The sequence below is a fragment of the Chaetodon auriga genome, chromosome 6, assembly GCF_051107435.1.
Source record: "Chaetodon auriga isolate fChaAug3 chromosome 6, fChaAug3.hap1, whole genome shotgun sequence".
Classification (NCBI taxonomy): Eukaryota; Metazoa; Chordata; class Actinopteri; order Chaetodontiformes; family Chaetodontidae; genus Chaetodon; species Chaetodon auriga.
Genome location: NC_135079.1, coordinates 28543916 through 28571824, shown reverse-complemented (window position 1 = coordinate 28571824; position 27909 = coordinate 28543916). Strand labels below are relative to the sequence as shown.

At 40.7% G+C, this 27909-nt stretch overlaps 1 protein-coding gene and 1 long non-coding RNA gene across 3 annotated transcripts in view; both read right to left on the bottom strand.

Annotated features, from left to right (window-relative positions):
- trabd (TraB domain containing) overlaps positions 1 to 27909 on the bottom strand; it is a 61488-nt gene that overhangs the window by 31549 nt on the left and 2030 nt on the right. The gene's annotated exons all lie outside the window — the stretch shown is intronic.
- On the bottom strand, positions 13 to 27909 carry LOC143321706 (uncharacterized). The gene is made up of 3 exons (XR_013077232.1): positions 7092 to 27909; positions 6162 to 7032; positions 13 to 4588 (listed from the first exon to the last, which is right to left on the bottom strand). It is a non-coding gene; the product is annotated as an uncharacterized LOC143321706 (long non-coding RNA).

Sequence of the window (27909 nt, the reverse complement as noted above, 5' to 3'; positions counted from 1 at the left end):
ATATATATATATATATATAGTTTTTAACTATTTCATACCTTGTGCTGAGCCTGCTGCAATAGAAATTTCGTACAGTGTACATCTGCTGTTTACTGAATGACAACAAAGTTTGTCTATTTCTATGTTAAGTTATAACTGTTTAGTAAACTACAGACAAGTCAAAGGACTACATGCACACCAGAAAAAGTAGTAGAGTTTCTTTCCAGAATCCAGGGATCTGGAAAAATTGCAAATAGTCTATGGTTATTAGTGAGGACAGTAACAAAACCATTAGTGCATGCATTTGCATCAGGAAAAACTGCTTTCTTAAACACACAATATGTAATTTCTGCTGCAAAGGGTCTTTCGGCCAAAACAATGAAAACAACCTTAAAACCACCACTGCCGATGAAAATATGTTGAGATTCAGGCAGAAATGTCCATGGACGAGGTAATGTAAAAAACTTTATTTATGTTATGTTTACACACGTTTGCTGACTTCCGGTGTCTCCTGTGTCACCATTGCAGGTGACCAAATGAAACACACTCTTACTTTGAATAAGGTTACAAATTTCTCTGTTTTTTAACATTGTTGGAAACATTTGGAATGATCTAAGAATGCAATAGGGCAGCTCTATTATGGCAGAAATAATTGTGATTGTTTTGATCAAGACTGAGATAACATGCATTTATTCAACTTTATACTTTATTTATACTTTAAGTATAATTCAACTGAAAAACATACAACAACAAAAATAAATAAATGCAACATGTACAGCGGTGGCTTTACAGTATCATCTAATTCGGTTCTATCTAGGTGATACATCTGACTCTTCTGTGACTCAGTCAGTACTGAACATGCTTGGCAACCAGCTGTCAGCTCTGGGTAGGGTTAACCCTAACCCTAACAATCCCAACTTGTTCCCCCAACATAAGTTCATTATTATGTGTGTGTGTGCGTGTGTGCGTGTGTGTGTGTGTGTGTGTGTGTACGTGCATGTGATGTGCACATCCGCGTGCCATGCAATATCTTCCTGTCTAACAGCTGAATTGGTTTTACATTTCTCTTTTTTTTTCTACTTTCTTTTCATTGATTTTTTACATATACAGTACTGTGCAAAAGTTTGAGGCAGGTGTGAAAACATTCTGTAAACTAAGAATGCTTTCAAAAATGTAAGTGTTAACAGTTTATTTTCATCAATTAACAAAATGCAGTGAATGAACAGAAGAGAAATCTAAAGCAAATATCTGGTGTGACCACCCGTTGCCTTCAAAACAGCATCAATCCTTCTAGGTACACTTACACACAGTTTTTGAAGGAACTCGGCTGATAAATTGTTCCAAACATCTTGGAGAACTAACCACAGGTCTTCTGTGGATGTAGGCTTCCTCAAATCCTTTTGTTTCTTCATGTAATCACAGACAGCCTCGATGATGTTGAGTTCAATGCTAAAAATCAAGCTCTGAACTAATCATTGACCTGATGTCTGCTGCAACAACTACCCAATCAGAGGCGATATTAGGACACTTTAAAATATGGACATATTACCACACATTCTCCAACACTGACCCTGTTCAGGTTTGGTGCTCTGTGACATTTTGATTTTGGGAGTTATAAAAAAACCTTAAGATGTTTTTCCAGATGGATTCTCTCCACTGATCTGAACATGAAGTGGTAGATTGTGTTCTACATATATTTAACCAGGCATCCTTTTAACCTTATGTTAGCTTCTTTCTCCCACCTTGATTTAACATTAAGATTAAGACTTCCTTTATCAATCACCCAACACAACATACATTGTGGAGTGACCCCTTTCTAACTGTTAGGCTGAATAAATCCTGGAAATCGTTATTCTGGTAGCATTACTTTAACAAGCCTCAATAAATATCTTAATCAGAGTCATTCCTTTTTCTCACGTATTTCTAATATTTTTGTGTAAATGATGTCTCATTTGAAGATATCTGGAAAAAAATTTGCTTCCCTACATTGTAATTTTCTGTTAGTTGTTGAAATGCACCTGAATCTTTACTGGAGGATATTATACGGATTGAATTAATACCCATATTCATCCACTGTTTCATATGTCATCCAATGTAACATATGTGCATTTCTTTGAAATTCAATGTCTTTAAGTTCTTTATGTCAAATGTTTTGAGCAGGGGATTCAAACTCATTTTCACTCTGGGCCACATCAGCATTATGGTTGCCCTCAAAGGGCCAGTTGTAACTGCAAGACTTTATCAATGTAACTACTCAATATATTGTTAAATAACTTTCTCTGCATTTATTCTTATTTATTCAAGTGTACAAATATTGTACATGCATTTACATAAATGTAAAGATATTTGTAAGTACGTTGCTCTGTGTTATTATAACATAAATTCCTTTAATTTATCAGGTCAAGAAACATACATTACTCCATCAATCAAAGATCAAATGTTTCAGTGAAACCAAGTCAAATATCATCAAATACACGTTACTAGAATGAAAGCTTTTTTTGTCAGTTGACAGGGGTTAGAACTATGGTACAACAAACAATCGACCTTTCGCAAAAGGCCGCCCCCAAACAGTCATTGTCCAATCACACATCCTAGCAACTGTTACTATGTAAACAAGATCCGTCAAGCTGCGGACCTCCGACAAGCAAAATGTTGAAGCGATGTGCCTATGGCATATGTAAATTGAACAGTCGGTACTCCAAGAGTTTGGCAGAGGGAGTCGTGTTCTTTCCCTTCCCAAAGCCGAAGACACAACAGAGCCGGTGCCTGCAATGGATCAAACAGTGTAGAAGGCCCCACTCCCAGCTAAATGTCACGAAAATAAACAAGCATATATACGTCTGCTTCAAGGTAAGGCAAGGCTAGGCTAATGCCAAAGCGATAGCTAGCTACTAAGACTATATGAGCAAGACGCTCATATATACAAAACTGGATATCAAAGTTATGGTTATTATAAGCAAATATTGTATATTACTAGTATATCATTGCCAGAACGTTACCAATACCCTCTAAGTTTAGCTAACTGTAGTGTTAGCTAACGTTAATTAACCTAATTTTAGCTAGCTTGCTAGCGAGTTCACTTTAGCTCTCTAACAGAATGTTTCATCAGTTTACATCGACGTTGAACATAGCGTCCTAACAGGCAATTTAAGCTTATTTTTTCATCTTTCATGTAGCATTTTGTGAACGGACAGCCTACTCCTGAGTATTCCAACCCTGTACTTGCTGTACAAGTGCCGAACCAGAGGCTGTCGAAAGCCACCCAAAAAACGGTAAGCCTAAGTTACATGGCAATAATATTTGATTTGAAGTACAGTATATAACTCTATATTCAACCTGTTAGTACATGTCATGTAGCCTAACGGTGCTGTTACTTTAAATAAGAACATGACTAACTCGCTGAGTAAATAAAGGTTGATGATGACGATATATGATGATGATATAATGTAATAGAACCTATATACTGTAAATTCATGTACAAAAAATGTATACAGATGCAGATTAAGTGTGCAGGATGCCTCCAGTTCCACCTCCAGCACTGATGATGCAGAGGAGACTCAACAGTATGTTGTTGACAGTGGTGAGTGATAAGCCTTTTTCAAATTAATACTGGCGTAACAAGAGTGGAATAGCCTGCTCAATCACATCACCTCTGTATTGTGTTGAATGATAGGCAGCAAGAAGTTTCAGACAGTGGATCAGTTCATTTATTGGCATGTTCATTCTCTGTTCAGAGGTCAAAACAAACATACAGCAATGCCAGACGCAAGAGAACAAAAAAAGAGTCCCCGTGTGTAAGATGATAACTGATTTATCTCACTGGCATGTAATATAACAGTGAAAGAAAAACACCTCAAGCTTGCTCTACATCTGTTCCCACTTTGCAACATCAAAGTGTATTCTTTCTAGGTGGTAGTCTTCTTCACATTTAACAAAAAAAATCACACCATAACATACCTGTGAGCCCAAGCTGCCCCATTATTTGATAATGGTGGACATGACACTCTTTTAGTTTATAGCTGCCATCTACCTGCTTGCAAAGGTAGGGACACTCTGTGAAGCTGTTCTTGGAAGAGCACTTAATTTCTAAAAGCCCATAGCTTGGCCTTTCACTCCCTCCTCTCTCTATCACCCTACGGTCAGGTGACGTACCAAGGTATGGGGCATCAGGATTAACAACAAAACCACACGGATACACTAGATTACCTGTGAGTTTGGTGTACTGTGTTGCTGCTATGGGCTCTTGTTCTACACCTCTTTTCATGGCCTTAGTTTGTACTAATGCTGCACTCTTTAAGCTTGTAGCAAGTTTTTCATGGTCAGCTCTTCTAGAGCAGATTCTTTTAAGAGATGTTGATGTGATTCTTGCAGACCTTGCATGGAACCACAAGTTGTTTGTGCTCTGTTCTCTGGTTTCCCGTTATAGAGCTACAGAATCAGGCAAAGAAATGTTCAGTTCTGTGTAATGTTGCATGGCACTTTCATTCAGAACTGTGCAGAAGCTGGTGGGTTGGGATGGCAGAGGAAAGTTGGGCAGGTCATCTGGTTGGCTGACAGGAGCTGCTCCAGGGTCAACAGAAGGCTCTCTAATTTGGCCAACAAGTGGCAGCTGTAAAAAGGTGACAAAGATAAATGATTATCATTAATATGCAAACATTATTTCTTTACAGAGAGTCCTGAGCAACCCCCACTTCCTGGATGCCAGCTGGAAAGGGAGCCTGAGGAGGAGCAGAGCACTGAAAAGGAGAAGACATTACAAGAAGAAAATGACAACATGAAATTGAAATTGTCTTTAAAAGAAACTGAAATAGAAAGTCTGAAAGCACAAATTAGCACACTTAAAAAGAAAACTTTAACACCAGAACTCCTTGAAAGCAGTGAAATCCCTAAAATGTTGGAATACAGTACTGGGTTTACATATGACCAGTTCAACCAACTGTGCACAATATTTGGCATCCCAAATGATCCACACACCACTCAAATAAATGTGCCCCTAAACTACAAGCGCAATGATTGGCAAGTTGCTGAGACGCCCCTCCGTAGCCAGTTGCTGTTTGTTTTAATGAAACTCCGCAATAAGAAGACGAAGACCTAAAGAACCTTGCATTTAGATTTAATATTAAAACGCAAACAGCAAGTAATATTTTCAATTCCTGGATTCATTATATGTTTGATGTATTAGGTGAATTACCAATTTGGCCTCACAGAGATGTCATTGCACAAAACATGCCAGAAACCTACAAAGCAGACTACCCGTCCACATTTACAATATTAGATTGCACAGAGCTGAAAATACAAAGGCCAACATCACTGGTGTTGCAAAGCCAGAGCTTTTCCGAACTACAAAAGCACAAACACCCTAAAATCGCTAGTCGCCTGTGACCCCCGTGGTGCTGTGATTTTTTCATCTGCCCTTTTCACAGGATCCATTTCCGACAAAGAGATTGTCAGACAGTGTGGTATCATTCCACTACTAGAAAAACTTATAGACAGTGGCTATTTGCAAAGAGGGGATGGCATAATGGCTGATAAGGGCTTTTTGATCAAGGAAGAGATGCGAGCAGTCGAGTTTCAGTTAAAACTGCCACCGTTTTCAAGGTCTAAGAGGCAAATGCCAGCTGGAGATGTGCTGGTGACAAAGCGCATTGCAAAGCACAGGGTGCACGTAGAGAGGGCCATCGCTAAAATAAAAAAGTTCAAGATAGTGTCAGACAAAATTCCTAATACAAGGTTAGGAATCATAAATCACATCTGGTATGTGGTGAGCATGCTTTCAAACTTCCAGCCACACATACTTAAGTAAGGGACAGTGTGAGACAGTTGTAGCATCACATGACAACAAATATCAAGTATTACTACATCACATTTCTACTGCTTTAACCTGTTTTTTTTATTCACCACTGTGGAGCATTTTGTAAGCCGGAGCTGTGGAAGGTGCTACAGAAATACAGATTTCTGGATACTATGTGGCTCAATCCTTGTTTCATGTTTTTATGTGTAGGCCTATATAATATGTCAGCCCAATGATTTTTTTTTTTACATTGTAAGCACCATTTAGAATTTGTAAATGTCCAATTTTAATTAAACTTTAATAAACCTGTGGGGAAAAATCTTATCTACAATGGCAAGTAGTGCTACTTGATTCTGACTGGCTTGCTTGAATCTTCTGTAGTTCATCTCACCTGGTGGCTTAGACCGCACCCCACTGCATACTTTCTGCCTTCAACTTCTACCTCAGGTGCAGTTTCATCAGTAATGTAGCTTGTGGGTGCATCTGACATCTCCCTCAGTAGACCATACACTCCTGTCCCTAACTCTTTCCTATAACAAATACATTCAGAGGTGAGTATTATTGTCTATCATGTTACACAGTACACGGGAATATATTCAGAACAGTGTGACGGATGGTGTTGTTATAGAGTACATGGAGAGTAAAAGACTTACTTATTGTGGACATGACATGATGGGTTTCCACTTGCGGTTAACTTTGGCCTTGGCTACCACCACACTGCGCACAGGTCCAGGGTGTGCATAAGGCCCACAATATGAGCGCAAAAACCTGGCAAACTGATTTAAGTGTGAAATGTGAATAACATGATGTCACATAACAAAGTACATTTAAATGTGCATAATTACTGCTTTTAATCTAAATGTACATTTGCGCAAAAGGGGAAGAAATAGCTGAACAAATAATTAATAAATCTAAAGCCATCATAAAACATCATATTAGGCTAAAATTCCACCATATTTGGTACTGAAGTAATCCAAAAGTAATGGAGAGCAATCAAGTTACATTACTTTAATATTGTGGTAATTGGATTAAGTTACTGATTACATTTTTAATAGGTAATCAGTAACTGTATCAGAATATAATTTCTAAAGTAACCCTGCCAACCCTGCGTACGGGTTATACACCTAGGATAGTTGAAAGGATGTTGACTAGCTATCTAACTTTACCAGAGCTGTAACTTGTTAGCAACTATCAGTCAACATCCTCCTGGAGCATACAAGTGTCCTGATCTACATTAACAGGCTTTATTAGCCTTGGGGCACCTGTAAGTTTAGCTAGCTAGTTAACCTAACAGTAAAGCTCTTATGGAGGATGTGGACACAGATAAACATATTTTAACAATAGTAGGCTAACATAAGAGAACTTACCCAGCAGTGCAAGAGCATGACTGGTCCACAAGGCTGTGCTCGTTGCATTTGAGGTAGAGGTCGTGGGGTTTCTCCGATTTTCCCATTGACCGGTATGCTTAACCCTCCACTGCATATTGCAACCCCTTTTGCCTCGATCTGGAGGATATTGCGCTGGTATTGCTCCAAAAAGACTCACTTACATGCACCAGTATACTTCTCCCTGCCATGACACTGTGTTGACAATCCGTTGGCGTCAAGAAGCTTGTCGGGCTAGCAACAGTAACTAAGGGGGGCGGGCTTTTGCGAAAGGTCAATTGTGAGCTGCTAAGAACGTGTGACAGATGTGGCATTTACAAAAACAAATGGTTGCAGACAGCCTTGCAGAGGGCATACATCCAGTTACAGAACCTTTCAGAGGTGTGTAGCAATTACTTTTTTGTATTCACTAGTCCAATCAAGCGGTTTTCTCTCCACATATTGCATGTGCACCATTGGTAGTTATCCCCGCCCACTTTTCCCAGGCTATTTTAGTTTTATTTACGTCCCTACCCATTGTTGTCCCATGCAAAGCAGCTACATCCAAGAGCTCCTCACTGACAGTGAAGTCTGCCTTAACACCTCTCATAAAAATGGAAAGATGCACTGTATCCGTGTTGTCTGTGTGTTTATCAAAAGCTAATGAATGTAAGTCAGGTAACTGCAAGTCTCTTCGGTCAGCTGTGTAATCAGATTGCCTGCTAGTTCCTTAATTGCAATGGTGTTTCTTGACAAACTGACATTTTGAAAAGTCTGTATCTGGTCGGGGCACACCTGTTCACATACCTTTAGCATGCACTTCTTCAAGAATGCACCTTCTGAAAAACACTTTGAAGCTCGGGCAATTTCGTCAGCCACAATAAAGCTAGCTTTCACTGCCGCATCATTTTTGGCTGTCGCTTTTGTAACGAAATTCTGCTGTGATTGGACAATTCAATGTTTTTCTTCAAGGCTAAATTTAGCATACTTGGCTCCGTGTTTGGCATCAAAATGCCGATGTGAATTGTATTCCTTCATCACCAACACTGCCTCGTAACACAGAAGACATACCGATTTTTCTCCTTGACATACAAACATGTAGTCGCTTTCCCTTCTTTCGTGAAATTGCCTTCTCTCTGCATCAATTTTTCTCTTCCTGGACATTTTGGGATTATTTGACAATCTTTTTCACCTCTATCACTTGTTAGAAAAACACTTAAGTTAAACGAAACATTGCACTCTAACATTATAGGATGTCATCATTTTGCGGGTCACTGTACACTATGCAGCATACATTTTTATTTCAAGACAATCATATGGCTTTTAAGGTCTCGCAGGCCACATAAAATGAGCCTTGAGTTTGACACGTGGTTTACAAAGACTGCAATCCAATTTGACAGTTTATCCAAACACTTTTCAGGAGAGTTTTGTCTCTAAGACTCGGTATATTTATTTGATTTTGTTCAAAGTCCTTCCATTTTGCATCATGCTCAGGGTCACACCAAGAAACCAGAGAAGTCTGTGCTGCTCTGTAGTAATCTTCCAAGCAGGGTAAAGCCAGTCCACCTTTATCCCTTGACAGTTGCAATGTCTGAAATCTAGATTCCCCAGATAAATGCTGAAATCATTCTGTTCCATTCATGAAATTGTTTAGGAGGTGCTTCAACAGGCAGTGACTAAAAAAGAAAGAGCAGCCTAGGTAATCTATTCATGGGATCTACTTGATTGTACATGGTCACCAGTAGTAACGATCAGCGATTTAGGTCTGCTTTAATAACAACTGTTATGGGGGCGTAATTGTGGTCATAGGTGAAGGATAAATCCTTGGGTATTTGTACTTTTTGTATGATGTTACCTTTTACATTTAAATTTACACATTCTATAAATGTTTTCCTGAGGTTCATAGTTGATGGCGCTGTGCAAGCAGCGACACGCAGTTGGATCTGTTGTTTTCGTCTGTTGGATGCTTAAAGTCACTAACAGCCCCGTTTAAAGGTACAGGGATATTTTGAAAAACGGGGACATTTCCCTTCATTTACACGCAAACAGAGAATTTGCCTATGAAAACGATGCATTCTAAAAACTCCGGCCAGAGTGGAGATTTTGGAAAACTCGGTGGCACGTTTGCGTGTAAACAGAGAAAAACTGAGTTTTAGGTAGTCAACGTCACATTATATGCCAGAACTTGCACCTGCGCCAAAAGTGCGACCTATGTTTACATTTTCATTTGGCTATGGTGATCATGGATGCATTCAGAGTAGCAGTCGCATTTATGTTGGTGCAAACCCTTTTCGTATGTTTGCATTTGCAAATACAGCTGCTCTATTATATTGAGAAACCGGGAAGACGGGGCAACATCAGACGACAGAGACTGAAGCAGCTGTCACTCCGCCACATTCCCCTCCCCTCGATGCTGCTCTGCAATGCCCAGTCCATACGGAACAAGATGGACGAGATCCAAGCCAGCATCTCTCATCTGGAGAAGTTCAGAGAAGCCTGTGTCATGGCTTTCACTGAAACATGGCTCACTCCTGAGGATGCTGACATTGGACTAACTCTCACCGGGTTTGGATCGCCGGTGAGGCTCGACAGGGACTCTGTCGTCACTGGGAAATCCAAAGGGGGCGGAGTCTGCCTCTACATCAATCAACAGTGGTGCAAACACATTACTGCCAGAGAGACTGTGTGTACTGCAGACATAGAGCTGCTGTTGGGGTCCCTGCACTCCTACTATCTCCCCCGGGAATTCCCCCAAATATTTCTGACAGTTGTATTCATCCACCCCAAGGCCAACGCAAAAAATGCTGTAACAATTACAAAAAATGTTACACAGTAACACTCTCCCCTGATGCTCCCTGTTTCAGTCTTGGTGATTTTAATCGTTGCAATTTGAAAACTTTGAACAACTTTCACTTGTACGTCTCTTGCCCCACCAGACTCAACAAAACTATTGACCTATGCTATGGTACAGTAAGAGGTGCCTACAAGTCCACAGCCCTGCCCCCCATCGGCTCTTCTGATCATAGCATTATTCTCCTCATTCCAACATACAAACCTCTCTTGAAGAGAGGGAAAGTAGCCACCGGAAAGGTGGAAATGTGGACTGAGAGCACTGTTGAGGAATTAAAGGGAGCCCTTGAGTGCACAGAATGGAACATTTTTAAAGATTCCTCTTTACCTTGATGAGATGACTGAGGTAATATCATCTTACATTCTTTATTTAAAAAACTCTATCATGCCCACCGAACAGGTCAAGTTGTTTCTGAACAATGAGCCTCGGATAGACAAAGCAGTAAAGGATGTGCTGCATAGGAAACACAATGCTTTCCTTTAAGTGGATGACAAGGACAAGCTGGAAGCTAAAAAGGAGGTCAGATATGAAATTAAGAGGGCAAAATTGTAATATAAAAGTAAAATAGAGGAAAAGTTTCGCAGTAATGATCTGAGGGCTGTATGTGATGGCATGAAGGCCATGACAAGGGACTAAATGACTTTTATTTACGTTTTAACGATGAACATGATTTTACCCTTGAACACAGTGTCTTGTTTGATACATTGAGCAGCAGTCTTACTCATACTCCACAGTTTTCCATCAGTGCTACTTCTGTTATGTCCATTTTTTCTTAAATGTAATGCTAGGAAGACTCCTTGGCCTGACATAATCACAGGCAAACTCTTGAAAGTCTGTGCAGACTAGATATGTGATATTTTCTGTGATCTTTTAACTTGTCTCTGACTCAGCACAAGGCCTCAAAGTTATGGGAGGTGTCTATTATTGTTCCTGTGGCTAAGACCAAGGTTCCTAAGGAGCTCAATGGCCTAAGGCCTGTGGCCCTGACTTCACTGGTTATGAAGGTTTTTGAACGGCTGGTCAAACAAACTTTGATGGAGAAGGTCCAGAGCCAGCTCGACCAAATGCATTTTGCATATTGGGCCAGAAGAGGGGTAGATGATGCTACCATCACTCTCTTCAACTACTTGCACAAACACCTGAAGGGCACAAAAACTCACGCAAGGCTTTTATTTGTAGACTTATCGTCAACTTTTAATCCAGCCACATATTTTAGGCAACAAACTATTGTCGGATTTTAATCTTGATGCCGGTCTGGTGAAGTAGGTGTTGGATTTTTTTAATTTGCTGGCCACAGGCAGTTAGGGCAAATGATGCCCTTTCCCAAACAAAGCTGTCTTCCACAGGCTAACCACAGGTGTGCGTCCTGTCACCCCTATTGTACATTCTCTACACAAATTACTGCAGGAAGCACCATGAAGACAGGCATCTTCTGAAAATTGCGGATGACACAGTTTTAATCAGTCTGCTCCATCAAGGGTTCACAAGTGGAAACGGTAGAGAGACACAAATATCTGGGCACAGTCATTGACAAGGACTTGAGCCATGACCTCAACACATCTGCCATCTGTAAGAAGTGACTGCAAAGACTTCATTTTCTGCGCAAACTAAACACTTTTAATGTGGAGAAAACACTAATGGTGTTATTTTATAAGTCTTTTATCAAATCAATCTTAAATCAATCTCTTTTTGTATTGTCTCATGGTACGGCAACTTAACTGTGCAGAACAAGAAATGGTAGCAAGACATTGTCAAGCGGGCAGTAAAATAATTGGCACTCAGCAGCTTTCTTGGCTGACATCGATGAGGGTCGAGTCCTGAATAAGGCACAGGAAATCATGGCCAGCCCTGATCACCCTCTGTCAGAGGAACTTGTTCTTCTGACAGAGGGTCTGGACGGCGTTACAGGCTTCCAAGGACCAAACGTAACAAATAAAAATTTTCTTTTATTCCCACTGCAATTAACAGAATCAATCTACACTAGGTTTTTAGCTGGAAATGAAAAATAATCTTCCCGCACTGCCCGAAGAACTTCTTTATCTTACTGATTTTATTGATGATTACTATTGACGTGATTGTTATTGTTTTTATTTATATGACTGTCTGTTGGTACCATTGTTATTGCTGTTTTTTATTGTTTGTGTCTGTGGTCCTACACTGCAAAATTAATTTCCCTGCTGAGGGATGATAAAAATGACTGACTCTGAAGGTAAGAGTCTGACTTTTGTGTAAATTGAATTTATATACTACCGCTCAAAAGTTTGGTGTCACTTAGAAATGTTCTTATCTTTTAAAGAAAAGCACTGTTTTTTTCAATGAAGATATCATTAATCTATTAGTCTAGACATTGTTAATGTGGTAAATGAGTATTCATATAGGCGAGGAAGGCTGTAGTCTCAGACGGCATCAGCTCCAGGCTCCTCAAGTCCTGTGCAGATCAGCTGTGCGCTATTGTTGAATGCATGTTCAATCTGAACCTGAAGCTGGGGAGAGTGCCACAGTTGTGGAAAACATCCTGCGTGGTACCAGTGCCCAAGACTCCGCACCCCAAGGACCTCAGCACCTACAGGCCGGTGGCACTAAAATCCCACCTGATGAAGACGCTGGAGCGGCTGGTCCTTGTTCACCTCCCCCCCGGTGAGCCCATCGCTGGATCCAATTCAGTTTGCCTACAAGCCTGGCATTGGGGTGGACGGTGCTGTCATCTTCCTCCAACACTGAGCTCTCTCTCACCTGGAGAAACCTGATGACTCTGCAATCGCCAGCCTCATCACAGATGGGAATGACAGAGAATACAGAAAACTGACACAGGACTTTGTGGACTGGTGCCAGTGGAACTGCCTCCAGATCAACGCAGGGAAAACCAAAGAACTGGTGGTGGATTCCTGCAGACGAACACTCTGCCCCCTGACACCGGTGAACATCCAGGGAACGGACATCAAGATGGTGACATCTGATAAGTACCTGGGTGTTCACCTGAACAATAAACTAGACTGGACTCAACACAACCGCACTTTACAAGAAAGGCCAGAGCACACTTTATCTGCTCAGGAGACTGAGGTCATCTGGAGTGCAGGGGGCACTCCTGAAGACCTTTAATGACACTGTGGTGGCATCAGCCATCTTTTACGGAGTGGCCTGCTGGGAGAGCAGCATCTTGACGGCTGAGAGGAAGAGACTTGACAAACTGATCAAGAAGGCCAGCTCTGTCCTGGGATGCCCCCTTGACTCAGTGGAGGTGGTAGGAAAGAAGAGGATGATGGCTAACCTGTCATCCATGATCGAGAACGACTCCCACCCCCTGCAGGACACTTTAACAGCACTGGACAGCTCCTTCAGCGACAGACTGCTTCACCCAAAGTGTGTGAAGGAATGCTATCGCAGGTCCTTCCTTCCTGCAGCACTCTCAAACTGACTGCATTATAATACAGATCAACTGTGTTCACTTATACTGTGAAAATATTTAGTTCAGGTGAATTTCAACTTTACATCAGATGTATTATTACTCCTATGTGCAATATCAATACTCCAGTCAGGAGTACTATCATCCAATGTGCAATATCAGTACCTATTGTTCATATTTTTTAATATTCCTTGTTTATATTGTTTATATTGCTTGTTTGACATTTAATGTCCTTTTTACTGATGACCTCTATTTTTTGCTACCCACTTTGCTGCTGCAACACTGGAAATTTCCCCACTGTGGGACTAATGAAGGAATATCTTATCTTATTCTAGCTGCAAACGGCTGATCTTTAATGGAATATCTACATAGGTGTACAGAGGCCCATTTCCAGCAACCATCACTCCTGTGTTCTAATGGTACATTGTGTTACCTAATCGTGTTAAAAGGCTAATTGATGATTAGAAAACCCTTGTGCAATTATGTTAACACAGCTGAAAACTGTTGTGCTGAGTAGAGAAGCTATAAAACCTTTGAGCTAGTTGAGTATCTGAAGCATCAGCATTTGTGGGTTCGATTATACTCTCAAAATGTCCAGAAAAAGAGAACTTTCTTCTCAAGCTAGACAGTCTGTTCTTGTTCTGAGAAATGAAGGCTATTCCATGCGAGAAATTGCCAAGAAACTGCACACTTCCTACAACTGTGTGTACTACTCCCTTCAGAGAAAGCACAAACGGGCTCTAACCAGAATAGAAAGAGAAGTGGAAGGCCCCAGTGCACAATTAAGCAAGAGGACAAGTACATAGAGTATCTAGTTTGAGAAATAGGCGCCTCACAGGTCCTCAACTGCCAGCTTCATTAAATGGTACCCGCGAAACGCCAGTCTCAATGTCCACAGTAAAGAGGAGGCTCCGGGATGCTGGCCCTCTAGGCAGAATGGCAAAGAAAAAGCCACATCAGAGACTGGTCAATAAAAGGAAAAGATTAAGATGGACTGAAGTTTGAGGTCTTTTGATCACACAGAGGAACATTTGTGAGATGCAGAACAAGTGAAAAGATGCTGGAGGAGTGCCTGACGCCATCTGTCAAGCATGGTGGAGGTAATATGATGGTCTGAGGCTGCATTGGTGCTGTTAAAGTGGGAGATATGTACAAGGTAAAAGGGATTTCGAATAAGGAAGGCTATCACTCCATTTTGCAATGCCATGCCATACCCTGTGGACAGCGCTTGGAGCCAATTTCCTCCTACAACAGGACAATGACCCAAAGCACACCTCCAAACTATGCAAGAACTATTCATGGAAGAAGCAGTCAGCTGGTATTCTGTCTGTAATGGAGTGGCCAGCGCAGTCACCAGATCTCAACTCTCTTGAGCTGTTGTGGGAGCAGCTTGACCGTATAGTACGTAAGAAGCGTCAATCAAGCCAATCCAACTTGTGGGAGGTGATTCAGGAAGCATGGGGTGAAATTTCTTCAGATTACCTCAACAAATTGACAGCTAGAATGCCAAAGGTCTGCAAGGCTGTATTGCTGCAAATGGAGAATTGTTTGACGAAAGCAACACTTAAGGACAAAATTATTATTTCAAATAAACATCATTATTTCTAACCTCGTCAATGTCTTGACTATATTTTCTATTCATTTTGCAACTAATTTGATGAATAAAAGTGTGAGTTTTCATGAGAAACATGAAATTGTCTGGGTGACCCCAAACTTTTGAACTGTAGTGTATGTGAGTATGAGCCAAATTCTTTAAGCAGAGATAATAATATAGGCAAACTTGTATTAGGGTTGATAAGTGTTACCAATATTTTAAAAATCCAATTACCCGATCATCAAAGCCAAAGCGTTTAAGAACCAAATATTCCCACAAACAGAATTTGAAGCCTTCTCAACATCAAGACTGATAACTACAGATTCTATGTTGTTATTTCTCATATGGTCAATGAGGTGGAGAGCCTGTCTCACATTTCAATTTTTCAGTTTGGTCCTTGATTTGTTTTTGTTTTTCTAATGTCTTCTGAGCTGTCCAAATTCTGAGTCTAACAATGGCTTTAACTGCATGTCATGTTATGCTGTGTTCCATTATTATTATGAGCCATATAATCTTTAAATTCTTCCTTTATATACTTTTGGCATTGAGGGTCATTCAGAGGGCAAGTTTGTTGTCTCTCAGTTTATAATCCTGTGTCTATCTTGATGAACAATAAAAAAGGAATCAATTCTTGAATGTACAGAATGAGGATGGGAGAAAAAAGTAAAATGTTTATCAAATGTGTGTAATTCCCTCCATATATCTATCATGCGTATTTCTTTGAGTTTTTTTTTTTTTTTTTAAAAACATATAATGCTTCAGGCTCTCAAAACGTCATATTACTATACAGGAGCATTCTCATGTAGCATCTTAGTTGTGTTGAAACCCCTTGAGCTTATCCTGGATACGTTTCAGTCGTGCTTCTCAGTGCTGGCGTGGTGTTTGACCTGCTGTTTCCCAGGGAGGTTGTCCCAGTCTTGCCATGGATGCACCATCCGCGGGGGTCTCAGCTCCAGGACAATCTGTGAATAATCCCCTTTTCTGCAGATCATCTGTTGCCTCCAGTGCACTGTTGTAGTTAACTGGACCAGTGTTGAGATACACTCTGAGTTTAGCTGGGTGAAGCATCTGGAAACAAGCCCCCTTTAAGCGCCTTTCTTATGGTGGAGTAAGCCTTTCTTTTTAGAATTTTGGTCAGGTAGTCTTGCTCAAAAAACACTTGTCGTAGTGAATCTCTTTCTTTTTCCAAGCGGAGCCAAGTATCAGCTCTTTAGTTTTATATTCCAGGAAACAGACTACAACAGATCTTGGGTTGGAACCTTGTGACGGTTTGGGTCCAAGGGATCAGTGACAGCGTTGTTTACTCAACTCTGTTTTAATTAACATTTCCAGAAATTCCTGAGTATTTTCTCCCTCAGCCCCTGCAGGAATGCCATGGATGCGTATGTTGTTTCTACATAAACAACAACACATTGAAAAATGTTTTAGCGCATGCAAAATAAATTTGTGATTTAAAATGTATTAATGCAAATCAGAATCTTTGTTTGCAAATCAAACTTCCGCTTGCAATCCATGCAGGCTAAATGCTACACTGCTGCTCACCATGATGCTCCACCATGCCTAGATCTACGGAGTACTGGCTACTGTACAACCACCTGCAGGCATGTTTGTAATGAACATTAACAGTTGCATCCTAATCCTAATCCTAGCCCTCATGTCCCATGTCACATGGTTCTCTGTATCAATAATGTTCTGGATCTGTAATCTTCTATGATGCCCTTATGTCAGACGATTTCAGGCTGAAATGCCAGCTGGAGTAAACACAGGATTTGGAGAACAACCTGCAAATCTCTGAATTTCCAAACAGCTACCAACAAGCTTTTGTTGGTGGTACAAAGACTTGAAGGAAAAACACTAACAGGTGATATGCATGCAGATGTGGTGAAACAAGACACTCATCAATGCAGCATAACAGAGCTTGAAAATACACTTCAGCTCACAATGGACTGTACTGATCAACTTGAAAATCTCAACTGCCAAAATAATCTCAGGCTTCTAGATGTGGTTGAATCGCAGGAAAATAACGTGAGGACTTAACTTCTGTCACCTTCAGAAGACAATACTGATCTTCAAAGCTGTGAGGTTGTGAGTTCAAAGAAAAGGATTTTGACACAATTCCCTTTCTAAAATCAGTCAGATTTAAAAAAAAAAAAAGAGGAAGATAGAAGAAGATATGGCAGTCAATTACTCATAATTTACAGAGAGAAACAAGAACAAGCCCAGGTTTCTCTTCAGCACTCCAGCCAGACTGATAGTCTTAATTCCATTGAACCATGTATTTCCTTAACCCTCAGTTGTAATGACTTCATGAGCTTCTTTAATGATAAAATTTTTACTATCGCAGACAAGAATAATCACCTCCTACCCTCAACAAGTGTTAATTAATCTTCACACAGAGAAACCATAGAAATAGCTGTGAACCTGTCGTACATTTAGACCACTTTTCTCCCATCACCATTCACCAACTAATTTCTAACTAATCTCTTTATCAAAATCATCAAGGTGTAGGGGTGATGGTGTAAGACATTTTGTTTGAGCTCCTGTCAAACTTTTTATAAGCGCGCTGCACATCTGAAAACATTTCCGAAGCTGGGTGAAAGTCTACATTTGAGTGAATGGTGATGAATCTGCGCAAATTCAAATTCACTGTAGCAGCGAAAACTAGGCCGGACACCGCCCCAAGCCATGCTGCTACTGCCACCTCAGCAGAAGTGTCTCCGCCATGGTCAGCTAAACCAGAGATGGACGCCGACTCCCTGATATCGGAGACTCTTCTCTCACTGAAAAGTGAAATTTCAGCAGTGATAAAATCAGAAATGAAAAGCGCACTTGCCGAAGACTTCGACTTCCTTGAAAATGAGCTGCAGGCATTGAAAGCAGAACTAAAAAACAACACAGTGGCGATTCAATCGAAGATAGAGCAAATGAAAACCACGATCCAAGACATGGAGACCGGAATGTCAACGTGGTCAAACGAGGTGGTTACTTTGCAGACCACGGTAAATACCCTGAAGACGGAGGTGGCAGAGCTCCGAGACAAACTCAAGGACATGGAAGGAAGAGCGCGGTAGAGTGTTTGTTTGTGTTTAACCTCAGTTTCCATCTATTCTGACAATATTATATCTGTTTACATCCGCAGAGAAGCAACTAAACTGGCTGTAACCAGCAGACTAACGCCACTGTTACGACTCTGAAGGACTATTACAGTTTCACCAGCTTATGTTGTGCAGAGTGATCAATATTTAAATGGAAAATGAATGTAAATTGGCTTGACCAAGAGACCCCCTCTCTCTCCCTCTTTTCTTTGGCAATGCTGATCACCTTTACTCATAAGCTAAATAGTGTTTTGTTACAACTTAAAGGTTGCCTTATAGTGCAAAGTTCTGTCTGATTAAACATATTTATGTTGATGCTAACTTTTCTGTCTTTGCCTATTACAAAACATAATTTTATAAGAGCTGGCTAATCCACATTCCTAACACCTTTAAATTATTTATTTGATTCCATAAGAGATGTGGGGGTTATCCAGTGTTTTTTTTTTTTTTTCCCCTATTTGAACACATAGCAAACGTTATAATGCTACAATACCAATGCGCTGAATTGGTTTTCATGAAGTGTTTGATAGCGGCTTGAACAGTTGGCTCAATAAAGTTCCCCAACACAAACACATATGTGTGGATTTGTTCTTGAGGGGTACCATGTTTGCCTTGTTTTTCTAGGTACTAGGTGGGGTGGGTGGGGGATTGGGACTATACCAGACTTGTTCATTTCTATGTCTTTCTCCTTTTCTGTTTATTTAGCCAGATGTAAATTTCAAGTACATGGCATCTCTCACTCTGACTGATCCTAATTCTACCAGAGGGCTGGATGGATTCTCAGTCAACTTTGTGAGTAGGAACGTGAAGTCACTTAACCATCCACTTAAGCGTAAAAAGGTATTTACACACTTAAAACAACTTCAAACTGATACTGCATTTCTTCAGGACACGACAGACCTGTTCTGAATAAAGAGAGGATGGTCAGGACAAGTCTATCACTCTAATTTCCACTCAAAGACTAGGGGGCAGCCATCCTAATTGATAAGAATATACCATTTACAATGACTAATGTTGATTTTGATTCTGCAGGGCACTACATTATTGTGACAGGGCAGCTTTTTTAATTTCCGGTCATCCTGGCCATTTATGCACCAAATTGGGACAATCCAGCATTCTTTTCAAACTTTTTTCTCACTTACCAAACATGAAGTCACACCATCATATTCTTGGTGGTGATATAAATTGCACACTTCCCCCGTCTTTGATCACAGTTCCTCCAAAAGACTTCTTTGTCTAAATCAGCACACACTCTTATTGTGCAAATAAAAAGAAAACAAACACAGCGCGCCTTGAAGAGCTAACAGATCAGATACTGGAACTGGATATGCGATGCAGCCATCAACCCTCTGCTGACATAATGAAAAAGCGTCTGTCCTTGCAGACTGAATTTGATATCCTATCAACACAACAGGCTGAATATCTCCTCTCCAAATCTCGACACGGATGGTACGAGCATGGGGAAAAAACTGGACAAATTCTCATGCATCAATTATGACAAAGAACTGCCAATCAGACTATACCTGCAATTAATGATGAACAGGGTTTGAGGAGCACAGATAGCCTCAAGATTAACTCCTGTTGTCAAAATTTCTATCAATCATTATACACAACAGAACTTTCAACAACATCCTCAGCAATGGAGGATTTTTTAAGATCCCTACATGTTACATCCGTAGACCCAAACATGGCTGACACACTGGAGAAAGACCTCTCAGCCCTAGAGATATCTGCAATCAGATCTATGCAAAGTGGCAAGTCCCAAGGGTCGGATAGCTATCCAACGGATTTCTTCAAAAAATTCTCAGACCAACTTGCCCCTTAACTACTTTCAGTTTTTGAAGAATCACTTTCACTTAAGACCTTACCTCTGACCATGCACCAAGCAGTTATCGCTGTAATTCTCAAAAAAGGAAAAAACCCTCTGGAGTGCAATTAATTTTGCCCAATTTCTTTCCTTAATACTGACGCAGAAATCCTTGCCAAGGTTCTGGCATGCCAATTGAAGGGTGTTCTTTCTTCATTATATCACCTGACCAAACAGCATTTATCAAGAATCGTCACTCTTCTTTCAATGTCAGATGCCTTTTTAACATCCTTTATAGCCCTCTCCACCAGGCGTGCCAAAGGCAGTCCTGTCACTTGATGCTGAAAAGGCGTTCAACCGGGTGGAATGGGGCTACCTTTTCAGCACACTGGAGAGGTTTGGATTTGGCCATAAGTTCATATCGTGGATCAAACTTTTATATTCATCTGCAATGGCTGCTGTTCGTACTAATAATAATAATAATAATAATCTGTCCCCTTCTTTTGAGCTTAAACGTGACACAAGGCAGGGATGTCCCATGTCACCGCTTCTTTTTGCGGTTGCAATGGAACCACTAGCTCTAGCTCTGAGACAAAATACTGATATCAAAGGAATTCAACGAGCAGGAGAGCAGCCACCACTGTCGGCTGGCAGCCCACCGCTCCTAGTCTCCCACGGACGAAGGACTTACCAGGATGGGTTAAATGCGGAGAAAGAATTTCACTGAAGCATGACGTGTGCAGTTCCCCCTCTGTAACTATGCATGTTGTGCTGTGATCAATAAAGCATGATTCTTCTTCTTCTTCTTCTTCTTCTTTACGCAGATGGCATGCTACTATATATATCACAACCCCCTCTGAGTCTTCCTAAGCTAATGGTCTTGCTAATAGAATTTGGCAAATTATCCAGTTACAGGGTCAATATTCAGAAAAGCAAGCTGATGCCTATTGTCACTAGTAATGGTGAGGCATCTTTGAATTCACTTCCCTTTAAAATTAGCCCTAAAAAATTCAAATACCTCGGCATATGGATCACAGATAAACATAAAGATCTTTATGCTGCTAACTATCAGCTCCTGTTACCGAATTTGAATCAAGATATCAAAGTTTTTATATATATTTCAGTGTCTTACGATCTTTTAAACTAATTTTTTTTTTTTTGTAACCAAATTAAATAATCAGATATCAAGCTTCATTTGGAACAGAAAAACACCCCAGATAAAAAGAAGTGTACTTCAGAGACCTCACTCAATGGGAGGGATGGCACTCCCCAGTTTCTTGTATTGCTACTGGGCAGTATTACTACTACTTATTGCTGTATTGGATGGGTAATGATAATGATAACACTGACACTGAATGGCTAAATGGCTAAATTCCACTTCTTTCAAAGCCTTACTGTGTTCTAAGTTAACATTTACACAGCCCATTTCTAACTTTACTTCTAACCCAGTTGTTTTACACTCAGTCAAGATCTGGAACCAGTTTAGAAGATCCTTTTCACTTACAGATCTATCTCAGGCTACACCAATTGCAAAAAATCACATGTTTATCCCATCATTGATAGATGAGATCTTTGACAGGTGGTCCAGAAGAGGTATGGTATCATGGTCTGATATGTATATTGATGGCAATTTTGCCCCCTTTGAACAATTGGTACAAAAATATAATATCATATTTCACAAATCACCATCAAATCACATTTTTATCAATATTTGCAGCTTCAGAATTTTGTATTCTCTAACTTTAAATGCTTTCCCTTATGTCCTGCAACTTGTTTGTTAGACTCAATTTTTGATTGTAAAGTAGTTAGAAAATGGACTATTAGTACAATACATGAAATACCGTATTCTCATGACTTAACGCCTTTGGACCGCCTCAAAAAAACAAGGGGAGACACATTTAAATGAACCAATCATAGATGAGAAAATAATACAGGGAGTCTTCTCTTCTATTTGTCTTAGACATGCTGTTCAGTTCAGAATTGTACATCGGCTGCACTGGTCTAAAGTTACACATTCTAAGATCAAAGCTGACATAGACCCCAGGCATGATCGATGCGGACGGGATCAAGTCACTCTCTTACACATGTTCTGGACATGTCCAAAGCTTTGCACTTTCTGGCAGTCCATCTTTGAGACCTTTTCTAAGATTTTTGGGAAAGGGCTTGTGCCAACTCCATTCATTGCACTTTTTAGTGTAGCCCAGATGGGTTCTCATCTTGAGGTGTGGGAAGGAACTATGTTGGCTTTCTGCTCTCTGCTAGCTGGGAGACTGATATTATTGAAATGGAAAGACCCAACACCTCCAAAATACAGTCACTGGATTAGGGAAATCATGTACCATATCAAGTTGGAGAAGATCAGATACACAATCAGGGGGTCGACTATAAAATTTTATAATACTTGGCAGCCTTTCTTAATGTTTGTCGAGGAATATGGAGGCAGATAATATAGTACTGTAAACCTCTTTTTTTCCCTTTCTTTGTCCTTTATGTCTGGCTATGTGAATTCTGTATTTTGAACTCTGTATTTTATACTGTTAAGACTATAAGTCTGGTATTTGGGGAAAAGGGGGATGGAGGAGGTGGGGTGGGCTGGGGTTTTACTGTCCTGTTTCTGTTTTGTTGGACCTATGCTGAACTGTTAACTGTAAATTGTAAAACCAAAATAAAAAGACCTTAATCAAAAAGAAATAATCAAGCTATATTTTAGAGTCCATCCCAACAAGGCTGCTTAGAGATGTTTTACCCTTAATTGGGTCTTCTGTATTAGATATGACCAACCTCTCTTTATCAACAGGCTAGGTACCACAGTCCTTAAAAGTAGCTGTAATTTTACAACTTCTTAAAAATCCTTCTCTGGGTCCCAGGGTTTTAGTCAACTATAGACCTATATGTAACCTTTAAAATCCTTGAGAAAGCAGTTGCTAATCAATTGTGTCACTTTCTTCATAACGATAGTCTATTTAAGGATTCCCAGTCAGAATTTAGAGCACATCATAGCACAGATACAGCACTGGTTTAAGTTACAAATAACCTTCTAATTGAATCAGACAAAGGACTTGTCTCTGTACTGGTCTTGTTAGAGCTTAGTGCTGCATTCGCCACCGTTGATCATGGTATCCTACTGCAGTGACTGGAACACTTAATTGGCATTAAGGGAACTGCACTAAGCTGGTTTAAATCCTACTTTTCAGATCGATTTCAGTTTGTACACGTTAATGATGATTCCTCTGTGCACACTAAAGCCAGTCAAGACGTTCTGCAGGGTTCTGTGCTTTGACCAATTCTATCCACTCTAAACATGCTTCCTTTAGGCAACACTATCAGGAAACAAATTTTCATTGCTATGCAGATGATATCCAGGTATATTTATCAATGAAGCCAGATGAAACCAATCAGTTAACTTAACTCAAAGCGTGTCTTAAGGACATAAAGACCTGGATGACGTGTAACGTTTTTCTTTTACTGAATTCGGACAAAACTGAAGCCCTAAACACCTTAAAAGCTCACTATCTGATGATACAGCATATCTGGATGACAATGCGTTGTCCTCCAGCTCCACTGTAAGGAATCTGGAAGTTATTTTTTAACTTTCACGTAAAACAAATTTCAAGGAATGCCTCCTCTCAAAATGATGCCAAAAACCGGTCCACGCATTCGTTACTTCAAGGCTGGATTATTGCAATTCCTTACTACGAGGCTGCCGAAATTACAATAAGGCATTTGGCAGACGCTTTTACCCAAAGCGACGTACATATGAGTTCACACACCAATGTCACAGCATTGGGGGCAGTTTTTGGGGTTCAGTATCTTGCCCACGGATACTTCTGCTGAGGCCAGAACCACCAACCTCCTGATCGGTGGACGACCACTCTACCTCCTGAGCCACAGCTGCCCTGTTGTTAATACTCTACAGCTCATCCAGAACGCTGTAGCACTTGTTTTGCCAAAAACGGGGAAAAGACATAATATTTCTCCCATATTAGGCGCTCTGCACTGGCTCCCTGTAAAATCCAGAAAAGATTTTACAATCCTTCCCCTTACCTACAAAGCCCTAAATGGTCAGGCACCACCTTATCTTACAGATCTTATAGTACCCCATTACCCGACTAGAACACTGTGTTCCCAAAATGCTGGCTTACTAGATGGTTCCTACAGTCTCCAAAAGCAGAATGGGAGCCCTTTAAATATCAAGCTCCTCTCCAATGGAAGCATTTTCCAGTCCCGGTTCGGGAGGCAGAAACCCTCTCTATATTTAAAAGTAGGCTTAAAACTTTCCTGTATGTTAAAGATTACAGTTAGGGTTGGCAGGTGACCTCCAGTGATACACCTATCTCCTCTGTTCTAACTTGGCTTCTTACCCAGAGTCGTAGGTTCCCATGGAACGTGGCAGAGCCTGGATTATGGATTATGTATGATTGTGGACTACATCTCCTACTATGGCCCTGCCTGACATCCACTGCAACTGCTATTACTATTAGTCGTACTTATTACATTCACAGTGTTGTATTATGTAGCTATGCTATCTGTTACTAATATGTACATATATCACATTTATAAATCTATATTTGTAAATACTATGCTATATATACCGTATACAGTATATATCTTATACTATTTTATTATCAGTTATAATCTCTCTCTCTCTCTTTTCTCTCTCTCTCAGATGTGTGCAGCGGCTTCTTCTCTGGTCTTCCACAGGTGGATGCTGAGGCCAATGCAAAACTGGATGCTCATGTATCCCTCAGTGAACTGTATATTGCTCTGATGATCTTACAGAGTGATAGAGCTCCTGGTCTAGGTGGTCTTCCTCTTGATTTTTACAAATCTTTCTGGTCTATGTTGGGGGAAGACCTGTTGGAGGTTGTAACAAACAGCCTGGAGAGCAGACAGCTGCCTCTGAGCTGCAGGAGGGCAGTCATCACCTTCCTGCGCAAGAAGGGAGACCTGCAGGAGATCAAAAACTGGAGACCAGTCTCTCTGCTCTGCACAGACTATAAGGTGCTGTCCAAGGTGTTGGCCACCAGACTCAAGAGAAGTCATCGACACTGACAAGACCAATTGTGTGCCCGGCAGGCTCATAAGTGACAATGTCACATTTATTCTGGACTATTTGGAGGTCTCTGGCTCATTGGCTGAAGACATTGGTCTCATTTCCATCGACAAGGAAAAGGCTTTGGACCAGGTTGAATACCAGTATCTATTGCAAACTCGCTTTTAGGTTCAGCCCAGGTTTCATAGTCAAGATGTACAGTGACATTGTGATTGTACTGAAAATTAATGGAGGTCTGGGTGCTCCTTTTAGTGTTCAGAGTGGGGTCAGATTCTGTCCGGCATGCTCGACTCTTTATCCATTGAGCCTCTGCTTCAGAAACAGACATGATTTGAGTGGTGTTTGTTTTCCTGACTGTAATGTCTCTTTTAAAGCTGCAGTAGGTAACTTGTATAAAAGTAATTTTTTGGCATATTTGCTAAAACTGTCCCTATGCCCAGACAGCAGTACATGAAACATGTAATCTGTGAAAAAAAAACAAAAAAAAAAACAGCTCCATTGGTCCCACCTACTGCTCCTACTGCAATTTGCAAGAATCCACTGTGCCCAACACAAAACAACCAATCAGAGCCAGAGGAGCATCAGAGGGAATGTCTGGCATCTGTCAATTACTACTCTCACACGCTGCGAACTGCCCCCTCCCTCCGCTCATGCTGCCGGCTACCGCTCAGTCAAACAGCTCTGTGAGCAGCGTCAGGAGGCTAATGAAAGCTATGGTGGAGCAACAGCCACTCGCAAAGGAGAAACTGCCCATACCGCCACTACCAACAACAGCATATATGGCTAAGTCAACAAATAACCATAAAGCTAATATGGTGATTGTTACAGTAACACTATCCAGCGTGTATGGTATGTTAGCGACTGTGATGTAGCAGCTGGGCAGAGTTAGCTTGTTTCCGCTGCTAAGGCTAACGTTACTGGTTGTCACGGCAGACGCTGCAGGGAGGAGGGGCTTAGAGGCAGGGCATGAGTGGAGCGGAGAGGGAGGGGGAGTGACATGGAACTTGTGTTAGTTCAAATTTTCAGGCTACGTCTGCTCTCTTCTCGATCTTACCTACTGCAGCTTTAAACTGTTGGCGTACGCTGATGATGTCATTGTGAACACCGTCAATCTGTTCAGTTGTATATCTTTTGCTAAAGTAAACTGGTGGAAGAGTGAGGTGTTCATGGTGGTGGATAGGCTGAGGGATCGGCTCAGGTTACATGGAGGCTTGCTCTGGAAGAAAAGAGGGATAAAATATCTGGGACTCTTTCAGGACAATGACAATTTTACAGAATAAAATGGGATAATGTTTTAGAAAAGGTAAAAGGTCGGCTCCTGAAATGTTGGCCTGTATTGCTTCCCCAGCTTCGCTTTTGTCAAATATACAAAGAGTTTTAGTTGATTTCTTTTGGGACAGGTTGCACTGGGTACAGCAAGAAGGTCCCGGGTTCGAATCTCGCTGCGGGCACCGGGTGTGTCCTCCACCATGCCTTCGGTGCCTGCTGCTCGAGGAGGGCCTTTCTGTGTGGAGTTTGCATGTTCTCCCCGTGTTCACCTGGGGTATCCTCCGTAAAAATATACCCCCACTAAAAACATGCAAGAAGATCACCACCTGACCAATGGTGACGCCGAAGATGGGTCCCCGGGCGCCGGTCTGGCTGCCCACCGCTCCTGGTCTGCCGCGGAGGAGGGACGACCAGGATGGGTTAAAGGCGGAAGTCAAATTTCACCTCGTGTGCTGTGCTCGCATGTGCTCGCATGTGTGTGACAAATAAAGGGGAATGTCTCCCCCCGATTCTTCTTCTTCTTCTTCTTCCTCATGAAAGAATTATTGGGTCTCAATACATATTGAGACCCAACAATAAATATGGTTGGTACCTGCTCTATATGCAAAGTGTCAACTTCTGTTTTGGCCCTATATATTGAATTGAATTGAAATAAGAATATCAAAAGTTAAAATGCAATTGATGGCTTTCCTCCAAAAAAATGGTATTGATGGATTTCCAATAGAATTTTATTCTACATTTTGGAGACAGATTAGCTCATCATTTTTAAATGTTACTAATAATGCATCGAGGCACCATCTTCTCCAGCAATGTACCAAGCAATTGTCAAAGTGATACCAAAATCATGAAAGCTGGGTACTACTCCATCTCAGTATCAACTGATAAGTGTAATTAATAGTGACAATAAAATCATTAACAAAGTCCAACATAATTAAGATAGCCAAGATAGTTTGTGACATATTTCACGATAATCGTCAACAAATAAACTGGTTTCATACACAATAAAAGTAAAAACCAATATTAGAATCTGTATATCATTAATATAATATGCCAAGAAGCAAGAATAAGACTTGACCTTAATGGTAGTCAATGCTGGGGGGGCTTTTGATCAATTGGAATGGGCCTATCTTTTGAAAGTATTAGAAATGTTCAATCAGCAAAATCAGCAAAAGAAAATGCGAATGAATGCTTGTTTCCATCCACTTCTGTAATACGGTTATCAGGAGTTGGCCCATTGAAATAAGCAGTAGGAGATGATGATGTAATTGAGTGACCACCAATCAAACAATCAAGAAAAATACTGGAGAAAAAAGAATGGGAATATGACATTTATGTTTCTTTCATGTATTAATGTGAGCAATGTTACAGTCTCCTTATCGCTCCACATAGATCCGATGCTGTCGTCAGCCGCTATTACTAAATTAAATTGAAAATGTGTATAAAAACAAGAAGACTGAAATCCAGACAGCTCAGCTAACGTTACAATCCAGACAGTTCAGCTAACATCACATCTGAGAGGAGAAAGTGATTAACACTAACTAAGCTGGCTACAGGCTGCTAAAATTATACAGTAAAGCACAAATACAGCATAAACTAACATGAGATTCTTAAGCACAAATAGTCCTGCTAAGTAGTAGCTATATGCATAACGTCATGCAGGCTTACATGCAGCCTGGGCACATATCATTACTATGATGAGTAAG